The sequence below is a fragment of the Onychomys torridus genome, unplaced genomic scaffold (assembly GCF_903995425.1).
Source record: "Onychomys torridus unplaced genomic scaffold, mOncTor1.1, whole genome shotgun sequence".
Taxonomy (NCBI): Eukaryota; Metazoa; Chordata; class Mammalia; order Rodentia; family Cricetidae; genus Onychomys; species Onychomys torridus.
In genome coordinates this window covers 177,767-199,608 of record NW_023413379.1, presented here as the reverse complement: position 1 = coordinate 199,608, position 21,842 = coordinate 177,767, and the positions used below count along the sequence as shown (strand labels likewise).

Here is a 21,842-nt window from a genome sequence, read left to right as displayed (position 1 = left end):
GAATTGAACTCATGATCTCTGGAAGAGCGGTTGGTGCTCTTAACCACTGAGCCATCTCTCTAGCCCGTAACAATTCTTATGAAAGCTGATGTTAAGAATAAAACCTATGGTGATTTCCTGGGAGAATTGACTATGCAAGCAACTGAGTCTTCTATAGAACTTATTACTCAAGTGGTATAAATAAGCATGAGTCATAGGATGTGGAACAAATCATTTAAGAAGAAAACCTTAGGAAAATTTTAGAAGCTGACAAATTATAACTGAATCATTAGGTTTTCATCCCCTGCCCAGACACACAGAACTAGTATGGACAAGGAAAAGATTTCTGATTCTAAAGTTAATGACAGGCCTTGCTGCCCTCCTGAAGGCAAAGTAAGCAGCTTTAGGAATCTTAATGTTCCTTTACTCTTTGAAGGATTGTAATAAAGACAGAGACCACATTGAAACAAGAGTTTATGACAGAGACACAAAGAACACCATCTTGGCTCAGTGAACTGCCTGGCTGCTGAGCAGATTTGTCAGACCAGTACTTCTCTGATTGTGGAGAGAATAAAGAGCAGAACATGGTATTTCAAAGGTCATGGGAAAGGATGGTGGTCTTATGTTAGATATGAAATAAAGAATTTAAAGAAGGAACCAAGGAATTACATTTATGTAGGAAGATCAAATATTCATGATAGTTGATTAATAGAATAATAGGTAGTGGGCAATAACTTCTGATCTATTAACTTACTAGTCAAACTTAAATAGAGACATTCTGTCTAGTCTTTCTGTAACTGCAAGTCTTCATGACATCAATGTTAAGGGAAAGGATATTGAGTTAAAAGAAATGATTTTATTGTAATGCTATATTTTAGTTCTGATAAAATTTACTATTTGCTCATTTCATTTCTTTTACTTTGATATGCTCATGTAATTATGGAAGACTTTAGAAAATGTATGTACCATGAAAAGACTTTGTAAGAAATGATTAAAGTCTGTGACGAAATGATTTTGTGTATAAATATGGCCTGTTAGAGATATAGGTTGCCAGAGTAGCACAAGCCATACCAAGATGTGATTCTTCTCTGTCCATCTCTCCTAAAAGGAAACTAAGAAACGTCCTATGTCTGATTCTTCTGTTGCTGCTCTTGCATCTACCCAACTTTAGACCCTCACCTCATCCAGAGCTGGACTCCACTAAATCTACATGATTACAGAGCTTGATCTGTCATGTCCAGATCAGGCCCTACCTGGGAAGTTAGTCTGACTGAGTTCCCTGCAGATCTTCTGCTCTGGCAGGAAGAGCACTGCACAGCAGCTTTTCTAGGTTCCTCATGCCAATTCTAAGGACACTACCCCTGTTTCTCTCCATTCCCTTTCTCAGCACCGTTCTTATCATCTCTTTGATAATATGAAAATCTCCAGGAAGCCACTTCTATGTGCTGACTGAAGCTAGGCCAGGTTCTCCACCTCTTCTTACCTGAAATATGGAGTCACAGCTGCTACAGCTGGGGTCAAGCAATGTGCCCCTTTACTGAGAACAGAGCCTAGGGCTAGCTAATTCCTAAAATGAGAGGAGGAACAAGAAGAAATAAATCAACATAGCTTCCCATGCTTAGAGCTGATAAGTGTGCCATGTGAGTGAGACGGCTCTAAAAACCGTAAACACTTAAATCCTGGTATGAGTTTCAGGGGGTGATGAACAGAAGGGGAAAAGGATCAGGAAGGAGGACAGTGAAGTGGGTGGGGTTCATTTTTAGAGTGTCCCAGGGATGCTTCAGATGGATGGGTGTCATAGCAACTGGGCCATGGCAAAGAAAGGGACAGAGCCTGGTGGGAATCCCTCCAGTGTAGTAGATTATTGTTTTAGGAGTATCACTTTTGTTTATGCTGCATTTGTTGAACTCTGTGAAGCTGTGTTACTGTGCCTGTCTAACACACCTGGTGCTCTAATAAAGAACTGGCCAATAGCAAGGCAGGAGAGAGGATGGGCGGGGCTGGCAGGCAGAGAGAATTTATAGAAGGTGAAAACTGGAGTGAAGAGATCTAGGAGCCAGAGAAGGAGGAGGACCTGGGGGTCAGACACCCAGCTACACAGCAAACCACAGAGTAAGAGTAAGATTTACAGAAGTAAGAGAAGGGAAAAAGTCCAGAGGCGAAAGGTAGATGGGATAATTTAAAGTGAAGAAAAGCTGGCAAGCTACAAGCCAGTCTAAGGTCAGGCATTTATAATTAAGAATAAGCCGCCATGTGTGATTTGCTTGGGAGCTGGGTGGTGGGCTCCCCAAAGAACAAAAGACTGAACATCAAACAACACTCCAGTATATTAAAGGAACTGGAAACAGGCAAGCGGAATTCTACATTTTTGGGTGAGTGGGAGGATGTTGCAGGTCATGCAGAGCCTAAAAGGTAGAGGTCACCGGTGTAAGGAGGACTATCACAGACACAGCAACCCAAGGAAGGAGACGTCACTGTTAGAAAATGGGAAAACTAACCTAATTGGAAGGTGCTAGGGGCCTCAGATACTCACAGGTCTGGTCCACTGTGTGGCAATGGTCATACTGTGTCTGAGATGGTGAGGGCCAACGGCTGTGGCATACCAGGCTGGCACATAGGGAGGGTGTGACTCCTGTGGTTCTCCACAGGCTCCTGGCCCCATTTGCTACTGGGCCTCACAGGAACAGTGCAGCTAGGGGACCTCCAAGGGGGCTGAGGAGCTGCAGAGAAGAGGCAGGAAGAGCACAGAGCTTTTGCTGGCTGCTGCTTGGATAGGTGGTAGAGGGAACATAGGAGCATGCTGTTCGGGGAAACAGCAATTTCAAGCATTAAGGGCAGGGAAAGAATAAGTCCAATTCTGATTGGAAAACAACACCCTAAACACAGAGTGGTCATAGGAAAAAGCACCTGCCCATCTTACCTTTACATTCTTAGGGATCACTTCATAGAATTTCTTTTACTTCTCTTTGTCTTCTACCAACTCTTCAGAAGAGCTGAAGGCTCTTCTTCACATCTTTGTTGATGACTTACAGGATCTTGCTTGGGTGGAGAATTTCTGGGAAGATGTTCAGCAGTATGTCACATAACTCAACCAGGCCATAGATGAAGTCTACCATCAACCAGAGCAGAAAATGCAAGCTACAGTTGGATCAGCTCTGGTCTGGTTCCCAGATTTAAACAACACAGACAAGGGAAGGTCTGAGGAGGCAAGGACTTGTTATCTGGATTTAAAACAGACTCAGATGTATGCTGAAGATCTTTTAAGTGAGAATTTGCTTGTTCTCCATAAATTAGGCCCAGGAAACACTTACTGAGGCACTCAGGTATTAGCTCATCACAGCTGTCCATTAAGAGCACAGTACAGACACATAGTTTGATGTTGTTTTTATAAAGGTCAAAGGGAGCTTGCCAAGGAAAGAAGAGCAATGTGTGATGTATTCTGAGTGATCTTCATCAGAGAAACAAAACCCAGGAATATATTTCAGGACAGGATTGCTTCATGTCCCATATCAAACATCTGACATTGGATCAATTCCACACTCCTGAAGATCTAGTGACAGAAGAGAAACTATGGGCAACTACAGAGAAGACAGCCCTAATACCAAGTCAACCTAGAAAGCAAGCAGCAAGATGTCCCCCCAGTCATAACCCTGGCTGTGAGGGCCACCACCCTGATTCCCACCAGAAGGAGAAAGTGAAATCACTGCCAGGCACAGACTTCTCTGAGTAGATCCTAGTTTGTGAAGTCACTTGGTCTCATGGCTTTCAGTTCTCAGCTATCAACCAGTTAGGAAATTGTTCCCTACCAACTCCAGCACATTCAACACACCTCTCCTGCTTATGCAACATGTACCTTAACTACCACGTGGTCTTGTCTATACTTTGTGAGACTGTTAAAGAATTTACCATATTCCTATTGAGCAATGCCAGCAAAGTTTCTTGTCCAAATGGTCTTAGTCTTATTTATCTCTTCCTGTTTGATGTATTTCTCCTTGACCTTCTTGGTTTTCTTTTTGTTATCTTTGCCACCATCATGCTCATCTGTTTCCACATCTTCATTCTTATCACTATCCTTATGTTCCTCCTCTTTCTTATCTTTCTGTTCTCTGCATCATCTTCACTGATCTCCCTCTCTCCTTCCTTCTCCAACTAAATCATCAAATGTATTAATGAGTTGTGGAGAACTCAGCATCAACAAAGCAGAAGCCAGGAGCCAACACAACAGCCTTCTCAAAGACTGCCAAGCCCATACTCACATAGAAGGTGATAGGTTAGTCAGTGAACTCTTAGTGTTTCCTCATCACTTTCTTGACCCTCCTCTCCTCTAAGTAGTATGTCTGGTCTTTTTGAGGTGAAGGATTACTTTGGTACCCTGGCCAAAGGGCTCACCTATAAAGAGATGACTCAGAATAAGATATGAAGACATAGAGTTAAGACCACAATTATATAGCTGACAGTGACAGAACACTTTAAAATACAAGCGCAAGATTCCTCCTGAGAATCTGTCAATCACTACAATGTACTTAGTCAACTCACTGCAGTCTGCACAGACTTTACAGGATCCACCAGAAGCAGACACTCAGGCATACTGCATCATTTTGCTTTGTGATTATAACCACTTTCTCTCCCACCAGAGGGCTAGAATAGAATCTAACAGCAAACTGTCCAATCATGGAGAGGCATGCAACAGTTGGCAAACAATTTTAAAAGTTGAGAGAGAAAGTAAGATGGTTCTGGAAACATAAAAGTGCTCGCTGAGCAAGTTTAACAATCGAGAATTCAGTCCCCAGAACTTAGCGGTCAAAGCTGTCCTCTCACCTTCACATGTACTAACTCTAAAAATCCACCACATACACCAGTCAAACAAGTTTTAAAAAATTATCCAGCCAAAAGCAGTAATGAATTGAGAATGGTGTATATGAAAGGACACACACTTGGATAGCCTCCATGAAAGTTTTTGTGCTAGACTTAGCAATAATCTCCAATTTATTTACGAAGTCAGCCTTGGTCATGCCAATGCCTGTCCAGCAAGGCCAGCCTGCTCTTCTTAGGGTTGGAGGTGATGTCAATTTTTAGCTCTTTACTGTCATCTAACTTAGAAGGGCCTTTCAGGCTATCCTAGTGAACTTTGTCCAAGACCTATAAGTACATATACAGAGTCACATTATTCCATTTGTCCAGTCCCTTTCAAATTTGTGACACATTTTTGGGATCAACTGCTGCATTATATCGCTCAATCACTCCCAGTATACATTACACTACATGTCACTTCTCCCACTTCTTTTTTTTTTTTTTTTTGGAGCTGAGGATCGAACCCAGGGCCTTGGCTTTCTAGGCAAGCGCTCTACCACTGAGCTAAATCCCCAACCCACTTCTATAAAGTTTTAAGAATACAACAGAATTCTCACATCTGAAGCATTGGAGATCAACTCCTGAGGAAAATGTCCTTGTTTGCATATCTTATACTGATTATGGGGTCAGGATCTCAGCAGTTTCTGTCTGGCATCTAAGAATGAAAAGATAGTGTATGACCAGGGACCACGAAGGCTGCATACTTTAAAATCCAAGATTTCACCTCTTTCAATTAAGTCCCTATTCAGAGGCACAGTTAAAACAGCTTTCAGCTCCCAGGAGATGAGAACTGCCACTTATTGAAAGGACCTTGAAGCTACAGTGAAAGGAAAATCAAGAACAGAAAAACAAAACAAAACAAAACAAAACAAAGGAAGGTTGTTCAACCAAATGGAAAGTTTTACTTTCTGAATGGTATGTCATGAGGTTAGCTAGGTGCCTCAGAAGCTCAACACCTGCTGATATACCTTGTAAAGATCCAGAAGGAAAGCGTTAAGAAGATTAAGAATCCCATACAATCCCTTTTGTGCACCTATAAATGGGAAATTTGTTAACAGTCAAATTTTCACTTGAATTCGGAACAAACTAATAGAAACAGTAGCCATTTCTACATGCTGTTTCTACTCATGTTTAAGGTATTATGTTTGTAAAGCTCATTTTAAATTATAATGGATAATTAAAATAGATTAATAATTAGTCATGTATGATAATCATACTCGTAGCCATGTTAGTTAAGTCTTCTAGATATACATAGACATATTTCAGATAGATAGGTAATCTTCAAATACTTCAAAGACCTACAGAATTTGGCATTTAAAACGTTTTTAAAATTTAGACTTTCTGGACAGTGAGACATGTCTGCTCCTGGCAACACCAATTTACTTCAGAGAGGAGGATGGGCATTGAAGACACTTCATATCTTATCTTCACCTTGGCAAAAATAGCCATTTGGGCAAGAAACTGTTCGTGCCTGGACTGCTTGATCGACTGGACATGCAGGACCCATAGAAAGGTGACCACTTAACTTTGCTTGACAAAATGGTCCTTCAGGTTCGTGCTTCGCAGAGGAAACTGCCAGACATTCTACAGGACACTGAGAAAATTGACCAAGAGACTCTAGCCCTGTGGGCTGAAGACAAAGGCCCCAACTTTACAAAGGAACATTAGGTGACTCTCCAGGCTGCCAGCTGTCTCTGTCTACCCTACGAGACTCCCGAAAGTTGCTTGCATCCCTCTCCTTGTTCTCAGGTAATATTATATCCTTCTGAGGTCTTTGATGTGGTTGAAGACTAGATAGTTATAATTTTCTCAGTTATGATAAAACATAAGTTAGATATAAAACCTTAAACTCACAAATATAAGATAGATAGGATATCTTCTTTAATATTGTAACTATAATTCATGCTTGATAATTGTTTTGTTATCTGTAATTTTACTATGTAAAAGTTAACCTTCCATTTTTAACAAGAAAAGGGGAAGTGCTGTATAAATAAAATGCTGATTAGTCAGTAGCCAGGCAGGAAGTATAGGTGGGACAAGCAGAGAAGAGAATTCTGGGAAGTGGAAGGCAGAGAGAGAGAGAGACATGGCAAGCCGCCACCATGACAAGAAAGATGTAAGGTACTGGTAAGCCATGAGCCACATGGCAAAGTATAGATAAATAGAAATGGGCTAAATATAAGAGTAAGAGCTAGACAATGGTAGGCCTGAGCATTATAATGGCCAAGCAGTTTAAATAACATAAATGTCTATGTGTTTATTTTACAAGTGGGTTGTTGGTCTAACAGGGCTTGGTGGTACCTGGAGAGAAGCTCTCCAACTACAATGGTTGCCTTAGCATTGTATTTTTTTTCCTTTCTACAGTGCTACAGGCAGAACCCAGGAGACACACATTGAAGGCATTCCCTCTACCACAGAGCTGCACTCCCAGCCACACCTGTATATATTCTTGGGGGTCCCTCTTGGTCTCCCTTGGACCTTTTTGATCTCACAGAGCCTGTAGCCCATCCTCTACTTACCCACATGCAAACAGCTCCAGCCTAGCCAGTCAAACACAATGAAATTCAAGAAACAAGGCACAGGAACAAAGTATCTTCCTGGAAGAGAGAATGGAGACTCAGACTTACCACATGTCTCTCTGGGGCACAGCCTCCTTATTGTAAAGTAGAAGAGATGTTTCCAGACAAGGGCAGGGCGACCAGGCCCATGGAGATCCAGCTGGCAGAATCCTCTCCAGGTTGCATACATTCCACCCTTATTCCTGCACTAGACTTTTGCTGAATCCATCCCAGGAATCCACAACAGCCTTGCTCCAGATATATTTGTCCTAAGATGCTGGATTTGACCTTAGCAGTCAGAGCAGGGGACACAGCAACACACACTGTGAAGTTGAAGCAGAGGTTGAGAGCCAGGACAGATCTGGAGATTCATTCAGGTTCTTGGTTGTTCGTGGTTGCTGTGTACAAAAGACCAAAGAAAACACACACACACACACACACACACACACACACACACACACACACACACACCATTCATAGGATGGAAGTCAGAAGAAGGCCCTGTCTCAGGTCAGAAAGGCAGTGGTGAGAGGGTAGATACAGGAAAATGAGAGGAAGGGGGGAGGAGGGGAGGGCAGGACACCTACACTCTGAAGCATGCCACTGATAGAATTGTTTCTGCACTTTTGTGTATTTATTACATCAGTTGTAGTCTAGTTTGAATTGTGATTATTTGTTGGTGTGTGTTTTTTCTCAGCTGGAACAGGAACCCTTTAAGACACTGAGCTACAATCATTTTAATAACTCAACTACAAGCACTCCACTTACTGAGCCACAGGCACTGAGCTACAAGCATTCTACCTATTGAGCTCCAGACTGAGCCAAAGCTCTCTACCTACTGTACTACAAGCACTTTGCCAGGAAGGCCACAATAACCAACACCTCTTCCTTGTTTATCCATCATCCCTCTCTTCTCTGGAAAAAATATAGTTTAAGGCAGAGCAGTTTAGTTGTTCCAATCTTAGATTGTCTTTTAATAAAAAATCCAGATCCAGATATCAAGATGAAAGCTGAAAGATCAGAGAAGCAGCCAGCCAGCCACTAGTTCTTACCTCTATGAAATCCTCAGCCTAAAGAGAGTGAGTTCCTGTTGTTCATGCCTTGTATACCTTTCTATGCCCAGACATCACTTCCTGGGATTAAAGGCATATGTGCTTCCAAGTTCTGGGATTAAAGGTGTGTGCCAGCATTGCCTGGCTCTGTTTCCATTGTGGCCTTGAACTCACAGAGATCCAGACAGATCTCTGCTTCCTGGGTGATAGAATTAAGGATGTGTGCCACCACTGCCTGACCTATATGTCTAATTTAACAGCTAGTTCTGTCCTCCAATCTTCAGATAAGCTTATTAGGTTAAACAATATATCACCACATTTCCCTTTTTTGTCTAAAATAATAAAAGATTATAACTAATATAAGAAAAACTGTGTATAATAAATATAATAAGTATATACAATATATACTGTCAAGAATTACATTAACAATATCCAGTCCATAAACACTTGACAAATTCAGAGAAAATGCTCCATTATTTTTCCTATTTTGGTGAGTCCAAAATGTACCTAATTCACTTTCTATCTTAACTTGTATTACCAACACAAAACTGTCTTTTAATTTCTTCCAAACTTATACACTTTACACCTCTTTAGTGAGTTTCTTTTCTGAACTTGTTAACATGGAAAACTATAACTATCTAATCTTCAACTCCCTCAGAGACTCAAGAGGGAAATAATATTACCTAAGTAAGCAGGATGTGCAAATAAGCAACTTCCAAAAAATGTGAGAAATAACAACTTCCAAAAAATGATAGAAACAGTTAGTTGCCTGGACAGTCACCCAAGGTTCCTCTGCAAAGTTAGGACATCCATCTTCGGCTTACAGACCTAGCATATCTGACAGACTCATCTGTGAAGCAGGATTTTCTGAAGGGTCTTCCTACTTTGTCTTGGCAAGGTTTGGCAGTCCTTTCTTTTGGGTCCTGCTTGTCAATTTTGGAAAGGATACTGTCAGCAGTTGAGGCAAGGGCAATTTCTTGCCCAGTGGCTAACTTTTGCCATGAAGAAAGTGAATTCCATATGGAATTTCTTCAGTGTCCATAATATTCTCTGAAGTAGATTGGTTCTGCCAGGAGCAGACATGTCTCATAGTCATAAAAACAGAAAAGAAAATATTATTAAAGCAACTTAAATGCCATATTCTGTAGATCACTGAAGTGTTTGAAGATGACCTAACTAAAATATATTTATGTTTAACCTTGAAAATATACTTAATATGACTTCAAGTTTGATTGTAATGACTATTAACTTGCATTTCTTATATCCTAATTAGTTGGTCATAATAACTTTTGTTTTGTAAACTCTGTGTCTCATTTTTGGATTATTGTATTTTTGTATCAGATGCTTTGGCCTTCATGTGTTTAAGCAGAACTTTGTACAGTCTATATATTAACCTTCCTAGTGTAAAGAAACCAGAATGTTTATTTCACTCTCTTAGCTACACTCCCCTTTGTATTTTTCTATTACTTTCACAGCATTTCACTCCATGGAATCACTATTAGCTACCCTTTGTATGTTCTTTGCCTCTGTAATCTATTTCAGATAGTGTTTACTAATTTTTTGAAGCATTTGATCATGTTTTTCTTTTGCACATGGGCAATCATTTTGCCAACATAGAATGTTCAAAGGGATCTTTCTTCCTGGGTTCATCTTTGACACGTTTGTCTAAATGAGGTCTCAGCAGTTTGTATTTATTTTTGGGCTCTGAGTTCAGTTCCTTTTTCTCTATGTTCATATGAAGGACAAAGATCCTCTGTCTCTGGGACTCTGTATTTAAGGTGATAACTGCAGAAATACTCTTTCTTACGGTTAGTTTTGACATTTGTGGCTCTCCTCTTTCCATATCAATTTTTGTGGAAAATGTCAGTTTTGGCTGATGGGGATTGCATCAATGCTGTCAGCTGCTATTAGTAATATAGCCTTTAGCCATTTTGCTTTCTGTCAGAGTACATGGAATTTGTGTAATATTTCTTTTCCTGTGTACCTTAAACATTTCCTCATAGAAGTCATTTACCTCATTACTCAAGCCTTATTCTTAGATCTTTTTGAAGCAACCTGAATGGATTAATTTTCTACTTTATGAAATTGCTGGTACATGGGAAAATTAGTGATTTTATGTTTTAGTTTTGCAGTTTTCAACAAATGGTGCTGGCATAACTAGATGTCAATGTGTAGAAGGCTCAAATAGATCCATATCTGTCACCGTGCACAGACCTTAAGTCCAAGTGGATCAAAGACCTCAACATAAATCCAGTTATTCTGAACCTGATAGAAGAGAAAGTAGGAAGTACTCTTGAACACATTGGCACCAGAGATCACTTTCTAAATATAACACCAGTAGCACAGACACTGAGAGAAACAATCAATCAATGGGACCTGTTGAAACTGAGAAGCTTTTGTAGAGCAAAGGACATGGTCAGCAAGACAAAGCGACATCCTACAGAATGGGAAAAGGTCTTCACCAACCCCACATCTGACAGAGGGCTGATATCCAGAATATATAAAGAACTCAAGAAATTAGACATCAAAATGCCCAACAGTCCAATTAAGAAATGGGCTATAGAACTAAACAGAGAATTCTCCACAGAGGAAGTTCAAATGTCTAAAAGACATTTAAGGAATTGCTCAACATCCCTAATTATCCAGGAAATGCAAATCAAAACGACTCTGAGATACCACCTTACACCTGTCAGAATGGCTAAGATCAAAGAGGATGTGGAGCAAGGGGAACTCTCCTCCACTGCTGGTGGGAATGCAAGCTTGTACAGCCACTTTGGAAATCCACATGGAAAGACACAGGGATTACCCAATGACAGAGGAATGGATCAGATCTACATGAACAACCTGGATGACAGTGGGAGTAATGAAGGGCAAGGTTTGAGGGAAAGAAAGCTAAGGAGAGCAGGAGATCCCAGCTGGATCAAGAACAGAAAGGGAGAACAAGGAATAACAGACCATGATAAATGAAGACCACATGAGAACAGGAATAGGTAGAGTGCTGGAGAGGTCCCCAGAAATCCACAATGATATATCCTCTGAGACTGCTGGAAATGGTTGAGAGAAAGCCTGATCTGACCTAGTCTGGTGATCAGATGGCCAAATACCCTAACAGTCGTGCTGGAACTCCCATCCAATAACTGATGGAAGTGGATGCAGAGATCCTCGGCCAGGCCCCAGGTGGAGCTCCAGGTATCCAATAGTTGAGAAAGAAGAGGGACTGTAAGAGCGTGAATTGTTGAGCCCAAGATTGGAAAAAGCACAGGGACAAATAGCCAAATGAAAGGAAGCACATGAATTATGAACCAAAGGCTGTGGAGCCCCCAGCTGGATCAGGTCCTCTGGATAAGTGAGACAATTGAATAGCTTGAACTGCTCGGGAGGCCCCCAGGCTATGGGACTGGGATCTGTCCTTCATGCATGAGCTGGCTGTCTGGAACCTTGGGCTTACACAGGGACACTTTGTTCAGCCTGGAAGGAGGGGACTGGACCAGGTTTAATTGAATCCCCAGGGGAGTCTTGGCCCTGGAGAGGTGGGAATGGAGAGGAGGGGCTGGGATGAAGTTGTGGGTGGGGGTGGGAGGGGGGAGGACAGGGGAACCCATGGCTGATGTGTAAAATTAAAACACAAATGTAGTAGTAATAATAATAATAATAATAATAATAATAATAATAATAATAAGTTTTTAATAATGCTTAAAGCACTTACCAAGTCTGGGAGTTTCCCATTGGGCCTCTGGGAAGATCTGTGTATGATGACATTATCATTAATAAGGAGTTGAATTTCTTCATCTCCTACATGTATCTCTGTTTTCTGTAGGCCATGCTTATGACTCTGGCTTAAACAAGACCTGAAGATGAATGCATCATCCTCTTCTCTCTGTGTTCCTGCTAATGCAGTTCATGGTTTAATTACTGGCAGTATTTTTCTTTTCTCTGGTTGAAAATACTGTTTGTTTTGTTTTGTGAGTTGAACACAGTTTTTCCCTAGCTCCTCTCTGTTTGTCTATTCCTTCATGTAAAATGTCTTATTTCCTGTGTTCTCATGGATACTTTCTGATGTTTTGTGTATACTTTGCCTCTAATTATGATCTTCAGTTCTGTGTGAGTGAATGACCTGAGTTATGTTGTAAATCTGTTCATGTGCACGTTCTTCTCCATGACTTTTAAAAGCCAGTGTTTGTGCAGTGAAATGGTTGATGGTTATTGTCTTTCAGCACTCTACAAACATCCTTCTGTCTGGAGGAATGTTGACAAAGCTGTTGGTATCATTCTGCTGTTTGGGTCTTTTTCTGGGGTAAATGTAGTATAACATTGTCCATAACAGAGTTGTATTAATTTAGGTTTGTGCTTTTTTATGTCTTGACGTGAAATGTGAGCAAGGATTCCTGCCTTTGTTCTTGAGACAGAAACTCAGATAAGAGCAACAGGGAGATGGCTGAATCTGTGGTAAATACACCCCAGGTTAGTTTTGTGTTCATATTTATTTGAAAAAACAACTGAAATCATGCAATCCTTCATTCTCTGCCTCTGGTAATATCACCTGAAGTGTTTATTGCATATGATTTTTTTTCTTCTCTGATAATCAAGATTCAGTCTTTAAATCTTGTCAACCACACAGCACAGACATGCCTCATTGTGTCCTTCCTTGTTTATTGCTATGAGGACATATATTTTCATGGCTATAATGACAGTTTGGAAAGAGATTCCATTGTTAGTGATTATTAATGAAACATATTGGTGCATCATTCCTACAGAAGACAGACTTGTGTCTTTATATGTTAGTAAGGAAAGAGCGTCACATGTGCCATATGGGATACATTTTAGGGATGGTCAGTGTTGACTTTTCAGCCAACATAAGCAGATCTTGTCTGCTGGACCTGGGATCTGAGGACCTGAAAGGATGAAGGCAGATTGCAGTCTAATGCTGTAGATGCACTATAACATATTTACACATTTATCTGCTGATGTACAGTTTGATGATGATGATGATGATGATGATGATGATGATGATGATGATGATTTTTGGTTTTTCAAGACAGGGTTTCTCTGTGGAGCTTTGGCTGTCCTGGAACTCTCTTTGTAGACCAGGCTAGCCTCCAACTTGCAGAGATCCACCTGCCTCTGCCTCCCAAGTGCTGGGATTAAAGGTGTGAGCCACCATCACCCAGCTATTTGGATTATTTATAGTTTATGTTAGTACCAATAAAGTCATTAAGAATATTTATACACAAGTCTCTGAGTCAGCACTGTGCTTTTGTTTCCTTTGAGTAAATACCAAGAAATAGAATTATTGGAAATAAATGTCAAGACTAGAAATATATACTTTAACAAAGTAAGTTCATAGGTAACTGCACATGATATTGTCAAAACTCTTTATCCAAGCTGATCATAATGCATCTTCTTCACTGGAAACTTTAGACAAGAATAATATATAGCAGTGAGAAAAAAAGAAAGAATATCCTCTTGAATACTTCTAGGAGCTGTTTTATTCAATTGGCTGTTGGCCAGGATAGAACAAAGAAGCAAAGAAAATTAAAACTTTACAATTATCTTTCTCTCTTTTTCCTACCTCATTGAAGGAGGAATATGTTTTTCCTGCTCTTCGACATGTGAACATAACATTTATCTGATTGTTGTTCTTCAGAACTTACACTCGTGGCCCTTTCTGATTTCTTAGCTCTTCAGCTTTTGGAACACCTACTCCATCAGCTTCCTTCATTCAAGTTTTTAGACTTAAAGTTAGCCATGGTCTTACTTGTATTCCTGGGTCTCCAACCTATCATGTCTCAGTCAAAGCTTGCATAATTGTGTGAGCCAATTCCCTTACTAATCATCCTCTCCTCTATGTTCCTTCTTTCTTTCCTCCCTCTCTTCTTTCCCATTTTCTTCCTTCTCTGCATCTGTTTCCATTAGTTACTGGATGAAGGCTCTCTGATAACAACTGGGGTAGTCATGAATCTGATTATAGGAGAATGCCTGTTCCGGCTACATTATCGACTATTGCTAGGAGTCTTAGCTGGGGTCATCCTTTGTAGATTCATGGAAGTTTCCCTTGTACCAGGTTTCTACTAGACTCCCAAATGCCCCCTTATTATGACCTCTCTTTTAGTACTCTCACCCTCCACCCCAATCTCATGTTCTCATCCCCACCTATTCCCAGTGTACCCATGAGATCTCTTCTGTTTCTCCTTCCCAGGGAAATTCATGAATCCTCCTTTGAGCTCTCCTTGTTACCTAGCCTCTCTGGGGTGTGGATTGTAGCATGATTATCCTTTACAGCTAATATCCACTTATGAGTGAGTATATACCATGATTTTCTTTCTGACTCAGGATAACCTTTTTTCTAGTTATGTCCATTTGCCTTCAAATTTCCTGATGTCATTGTTTTTATCAGCTGAGTAATACTCCACTGTGTAAATGAACCAAATTTTCTTTATCCATTCTAGGTTGTTCCCAGGTACTGGCTATTATGAATAATGCTGCTGTGAACATAGTAGAGCCAGTGTCCTTGTATTATGATTGAGCTCTTTTTGTGTATATGCCCAAGTGTGGTATAATTGGGTCTTGAGGTAGATTGATTCTCAAGTTTCTGGGAAATTTCTATATTGATGTCCAAAGTGAATGTATAAGTTTGTACTCCCACCCCCAGTGGAGGAGTGTTCCTCTTGCTCCACATCTTTTCCAACATAAATTGTTAATAGTGGTTTTTTTTTTATCTTTAACCATTCTGACTGGTGTAAGATGGTATCTCAGAGTCATTTTTATTTGCATTTCCCTGATGCTAAGGATGTTGAGCATTTCTTCATATGTATCTTAGCCATTTGAGATTCTTCTGTTGAAAATTCTCTGTTTAGATCTGTACCCCATTTTAAAAATTAGATTATTTTGTTTTGTGATATCTTGTTTCTTTGGTTCTTTGTATATTTTGGAAATCATCCCTCTGTCAGATGTGGGGTTGGTGAAGATCTCTCTCTGCCCATTCTGTAGTCTGCCATTTTGTCCTATTGACAATACCCTTTGCCTTTATAGAAACTGTTCAGTTTCATGAGGTCCCATTTATTAATTGTTGATCTCAGTGTCTCTGCTAATGGTGTTCTATTCAGGAAGTTGTCTGAAAGTATCTTTTAAGACAATTTACTTTCCTGTTTGTTTTATGGATGTAAATGTATTTGCCAGAATGTATGTATGAGTGTGTTATGTGCCTCCTGTGTGTAGAGTCCAGAAGAGAGAATTGGATACCATGGAACTGGAGTTAGAGTCACTTGTTTGGTGCCATGTGCATGCTGGAAACCTGACCTGTGCTCTGTGGGAGAGCAGCTAGTACTTTTGATTGCTGACCCATCTCTGTTTAACCTCTAGAAAATTATTGTTTTTGAATAATTGTCATGACTCATATATATCACAAAACTGTCTCTAATTCCTTAAGTCTCATTTACCTTGTATCTTATTTATAGTTAATTTTTGCTGTAACTAAACATCATGACTTAGGAAAGAAAGTATTTATTTGTTTTGTACTTCCATATCACTGTTCATGATAGATGAAAGTCAGGACAGGAATTCAAACAGGGAAGGAACCTGGAGGCAGGAGCTCACACAGGAGACTGCTTACTAGTTTGCTCCTCATGGCTTACTTAGCCTACTTTCTTTAGAACTCAAGACCACCAGCCCAAGGAAGACACCATGTACAATGGGATGGGATCTCTCCTACCAATCACTAATTAATAAAGTGTTCTGAGGCTTGCCAGTAGTCTAGTTATGGCATCTTGTATTTTCAACTGAGGCTCCTTCCTCTCTGATGATTCTAGCTTGTGTCAAGTTGGCATAAAACTAGCCAGTACAACTGATCCCTTGTGAGTTTGACACACAAATGCATCACTGTTAAGCCACAACCTTTCTTTTCTTGTTTATTCCTAAGATCGCATATTAATATCAACACATATTAATATCAATTAATGCTGAAACTGGGCTGTACCTTAACTAGCAGCCTCTCCTGGTCTCTCTTCAGGAAGTGCAGACCTGGCACACAGTGCTAAGCCTCAGCTGCTCTCTATGATCCCTCATGCCTTCATAATTAGTACCACCCGGGTGACTCTTTACCTCACCATATTCAACTAACAGCATGAGAAAGAACCTTGGCAGCTTCTAGAACACAGCTTCTGTGTGCTGACCCTGAGGAATCACTTCCCAGAAGACCCCTCCTCAGTGATGCTTGTCTCTTAATCACAGCTGATTCTTTACCCATAGCTAACGAGCATCCATTTGCCCAACAAAGCAAAGGTTTTACTTTGGTGGTTCTAGTCTCTTCTTAATCATAGCTGATTCTTTAACTCCAACTAACTATATATCACAGATCCTTTACAGAAAATGCCAGAACAATCTTTGCTTCTCTTGTAAACTTTACAAGCCAGGCCTCAATCATCTATATTGTTTTCAAAATTTACATCTTTCAAGTAACTACAAAACAGCTCACTGAGCTCTGAATACTCAATGGCTTTTCTAGATTAATGTTCCAAAGTCCTTTCTCAATTCTTCCAAAAGCAACATTGTCATGTTTGTCACAGCAATACCCCACTCCTGGTACCAGCTTGATGTAGTTAGGGTTACTACTGCTGTGATGAACCATGATGTCCAAAGCAACTTAGGGAAGAAAGAGTTTATTTGGCTTACACGTCCATACCACTTTTCATCATCTAAGGAAATCAATATAGGAATTCAAATGACAGTAAACTGAAGACAGGAGCTCATGTAGAGGCTATGGAGTGAAGGGTGGTTGATGGCTTGCTCCTTTCTGCTTGCCCAGGCTGCTTTCCTATAGAATCCAAGAGCACAAGCCCCAGGGATAATACCAACTGCAATGGGCTAGGCAGTGCTCCATCAGTCACTCATTAAGAAAATGCCTTTCAGGCTTATCTACAGCCTAATTTTATGGATACAATTAGTTAATTGAGGTTCTCTCCTCTCAGATGACTTTAGTTTGTTTAAAATTGACATAAAACTATCTAGTGCACATAAGAAAGCATTTTGTCCAGCCACACATGGTGAATGGATAATTTTCTTACAGGGTCTGCTGACATGCAGGGATGTGGCTGTGGACTTCTCCCACAAGGAATGGGAATGTCTAGGGTCCTATTGGAGGGACTTGTGCATTGACATGATGTTTGAGAATTACAGCAATTTAGTCTTTGTAGGTAAGAATACCTTTTCCTTTTTTATTTTTGAGACAGGGCTTCTTTGTGTAGTTTTGGTGCCTGTCCTGGTTCTTGCTCTGTAGATCAGGCTGGCCTCAAACTCAAAGAGATCTACTTGACTTTACCTCCAAAGTGTTGGGATTAAAGGTGTATGCTATCACTGCGCACTGCCAAGCTCCTTTTTTTTTTTTTTTTTTTAAGAATATTTTTCTTGTGGGATTCTTCTGTTTTAAATTTTTCGAGACAGGGTTTCTCTGTAGTTTTCCACCTTTCCTGGCCTCACTCTGTAGCCCAGGCTGGCCTTGAACTCACAGAGATCCACCTGGCTCTGCCTCCTGAGTGCTGGGATTAAAGGTGTGTGCCACTGCCACCCAGCTCCTTGTATGATTCTTGACTAATATTTTCTATTTACCTACTTTGTGCATATGTAAACTCTCTGGAATGTTTAGAGACTACCAGAAGTAAGAGAAATTCTAGTAATAAATGCAAGTTTTTCCATGGTGTTTCCTTTATGTTTATTCCTCTCTGTTCTCTGCAAGAGCACCAATGCTGTATACTTCAGTTTCTCCAGCCCTCTTATCTCATTTATAATGAAACCTTCAAAGACAAAATAGAATATTCAGAAAAAGTAAATTCATTGAATTACATTTAGTGATTGAAATATTTTGATTTTACTGTTACATTAAACTATTTGCCTATTTTTGATTTTTAAAAAATAGAGAGGTTTTGAAATAGAGAAAGAGGTGGTTGTGGTAAGAATGTTGTTTTTGTTTAATCTTTCCATTTATTTTGAAATGTAGTCCCTACATTTATTCCTAGCACAGCATGATTTTAATCCTACCTCTATGGAAGCTGAAGCAAGAAGTTCTGGTGAGTTCTCTGTGTAGTGAGTTCCTAGCTGGCCAAAGCTATAGAGTGTGATTCTCTCTCATAAATGTAAACAAGAAAACAAAGAAACAGTCTACATATTGTTATTCAAAGAATTCCTATCTCAAAGTACATTAATGCTCAATCACCTACTTGTCCTATCTTCTGCAAGGTATGCAGTTTAGATTAGAATGAGAAGGCTGTTATTGATCCTTGAAGTTTGATGGAAATTAAGGTGGTGGTTCTTTTGAGCATTCACTTAATGATAGAGAAACACATTGAGAGCCCTGTTCCTATGAATTGCTAGTTTCCTTGTTTTTGAGAAATTAAGGAAACACCAGTTATTGAATCAGTACCTATTATCCCAATTTGTGCTTATTTTCCAGGGAAACATCATATGTGTGGTAAATATGAGAAGGTATTGGATCAAGGCTCAAAGCACGTCATTTATGAGTTTGTGAATATTCAAGAGAAGTCTCATAAATGCAGTGAGCTTGGAAAAATGATTCATGAATCCTCCTAGTGTATATCTTACAACACAAGTGATATTATAGAAAACTGCAGTGAATACAGATGTAGAAACAGCATGGAAGCCTCTATTGGTTCATCAAAGCTAAACAGACATAGAATTGGGAACACTGGAGAAGACCCCTGCAAACATAAAGGCTGTGGGAAATGTTTAAATTTGTGTTCCTTCATTAGTCAAAATCAAAGAATGCATTTTGGGAAGAAAGAACAAAGAAATGCAGAGTATGATAAATCATTTGACTCTAAACATAAACTCATGCTGAAACCAATCCTTAGTGGAGAGAAAGCACAACAATGCATGGAATGTGGAAAATGTTTCTGGGAATACTCAAGCCTCAGTAGACATCAGAAAATCCATTCTAGAGAGAAACTCTACAAATGTAAATATTGTGGCAAGGGCTTTTATCAGTTATATCAGGTTAAAGACCATTACAAAACCCATACTGGGGACAGACCTTACAAATGCAGTGATTGTGAGAAATCCTTTACCAGTGGCTCATATCTTAGAAAACATCAGAATATTCACACAGGAGAGAAACCATATACATGCAGTGAATGTCACAAATGCTTTAGCCAGCTGACATACCTAAGAGCTCATCAGAGAATTCATATAGGAGAGAAACCTTATAAATGTAGCATATGTGAGAAATTATTTACATGTGGGTCAGGCCTTAGAAAGCATCAGAGAATTCATACAGGAGGGAAACTTTACAAATGTAGTAAATATGAGAACTCCTTTACACATGGCTCAGAACTTAGAATACATCAGAGAATTCGTACAGGAGAAAAAACCTTACAAATGCAGTGAATGTGAGAAATCCTTTACATGCAGCTCAAATCTTAGAAGACATCAAAGAATTCATACAGGAGAGAAATGTTACAAATGTACTGAATGTGAAAAATCCTTTACATGTGGCTCATATCTTAGAATACATAATAGAATTCATATAGGACACAAACCTTACCAATGTAGTACATGTGAGAAATCATTTTTACTGTCCTCAGGTCTTAGAAAACATCAGAGAATTCATACAGGAGAGAAACCTTACAGATGTAGTGAATGTAAGAAATCTTTTTCATTTCTCTCAACTCTTAAGAAACATCAGAGAAGTCATACAGGAGAGCACCCTTTCAAATGTAGTGAACATTGCAAAGTCTTCACTCCATTCTTGGGTCTAAGAAAATATGAGAAAATTTGTACTGTGGGAAAAAGTTTCCATATTAAATAATGTGGCATATACCTTTTCAAAGCTATCACTAGAGACCTCTGCATTCTCTACACTAGAATATCATTATGAACATGAGAAACTTGAGGAAGCCTTTAAGCAATGTTCATCTCATAGAATACATCAAGAGATTATGCTAAGGAAAAATTCTGAAAATGTGACAATGTAGAAAATTTTTCATTAAAACATTTTTTTTTCTTTTCAACCTCAATACTACATACAAGTCCAAAGTGGAGAAGCCTGAACAATGTGCTCTAGTGTAGTAGTTCCTTGGAGACTGAGACATTTTGTGCTGAAGAGAAGCTGATTAAACAGGAAGTAGCACCTCTGTCTAACTTCAGGAAGTCCCTGAAACTGACAGATTAGCCATACATAATACCCATGAAGAAACTCAGACTAGACATGCTGCTTAAAAGAGGCTCTAATGAAATGAACCACCAAGAAAAGACACTGTAAATATGCCTGCAGGTATACTCTGGAAGTCCAGGGTTCTTAAGCTGTATCCCATGCTGGGTTGGAGTTTCATGGTTTCTGTAAGCAACACTTACCCCACATTCCTGGTAGTGACCCCAATAAAATTTCTTGGCTCAAGAAGATTGATTTCAGTGGCATCATAGCTATGTCTGTTGTCTGTTCCCATTTTGGGGCAAGTAGATTCATCTCTATGTTGCATCTTCCCAGGAAAGTTTTATCATACATGTGCTGACTTATTAATTATTCCTCCAAACTTGTTTTACACCAGAAATTAGAGAGGAAGCTTTTAAATGTTCACTGTTTTGTTAGATTTGTGCTTCATTACACCTTAAAAATTCTACTTTAGAGAACCTGAAGAAATGCATTGAAGTTGTAAAACACTCACACAGTGCTACCAGTGTAGGCTCATTTGAAAAGTGAAATTTGAAGAGATAAAAGTAAACCTAAAGTGGATAGTTTGCAAACACTTACTGGTGACCACAGAGGTCAGAGGAATATTGCTAGAACCCCAGTAGAAAACATTTAGGATCCATGTAATTTGGTGCTGAGAAACAAAATCAGATCCTCTTGATGAATAAAGAGTGTTCTTTATTAATGAGCCATCTCTAGCACCACTGATTTTTAACACCAAACAAGCATGATGACCTGAGTTTGATCTCCAGAACCCTCTTAAACATGGGAAGAAAAAATTGACTTCACAAAGTTGTCTTCTGACTTCTATACGTTTATTGTAGCATGTGTATGTCCACATACATGAAATATAATAAAAATGATTTTTAAATAAAGAATTCATTGAAGTATTTCAGGTGACAACAGTCTTGCTTTTTTTGGGGGGGGTTGTTTTTGTTTTTGTTTTTACTTTGGTGCAATTTCCAACCATAGTGAAATGTACTTATACATTTTGTTTCTCAGTTTTATTTTATGGATAAAGTTGATTTGCTCATAATAGTTATAGCCACAAGACTGTGTTTTAGTTTTAGTCTTAGTGTTTAGAGATACAAAGATATTATTACTCTTGACATTGTTGTGAAGCAACCATTAAAGTGTTATTTACTATTAAGTTATTTTACTATGTTTCTCAGGCAGTATCTAAGGAAGAAGAATAGTGAGTTTAAGGCC

General features: G+C 39.4%; 1 pseudogene; it reads right to left on the bottom strand.

Annotated features, from left to right (window-relative positions):
* Positions 1-3,817: 3,817 nt before the first annotated feature.
* Positions 3,818-21,842, bottom strand: part of LOC118576273 — a 77,897-nt pseudogene continuing 59,872 nt past the window's right edge.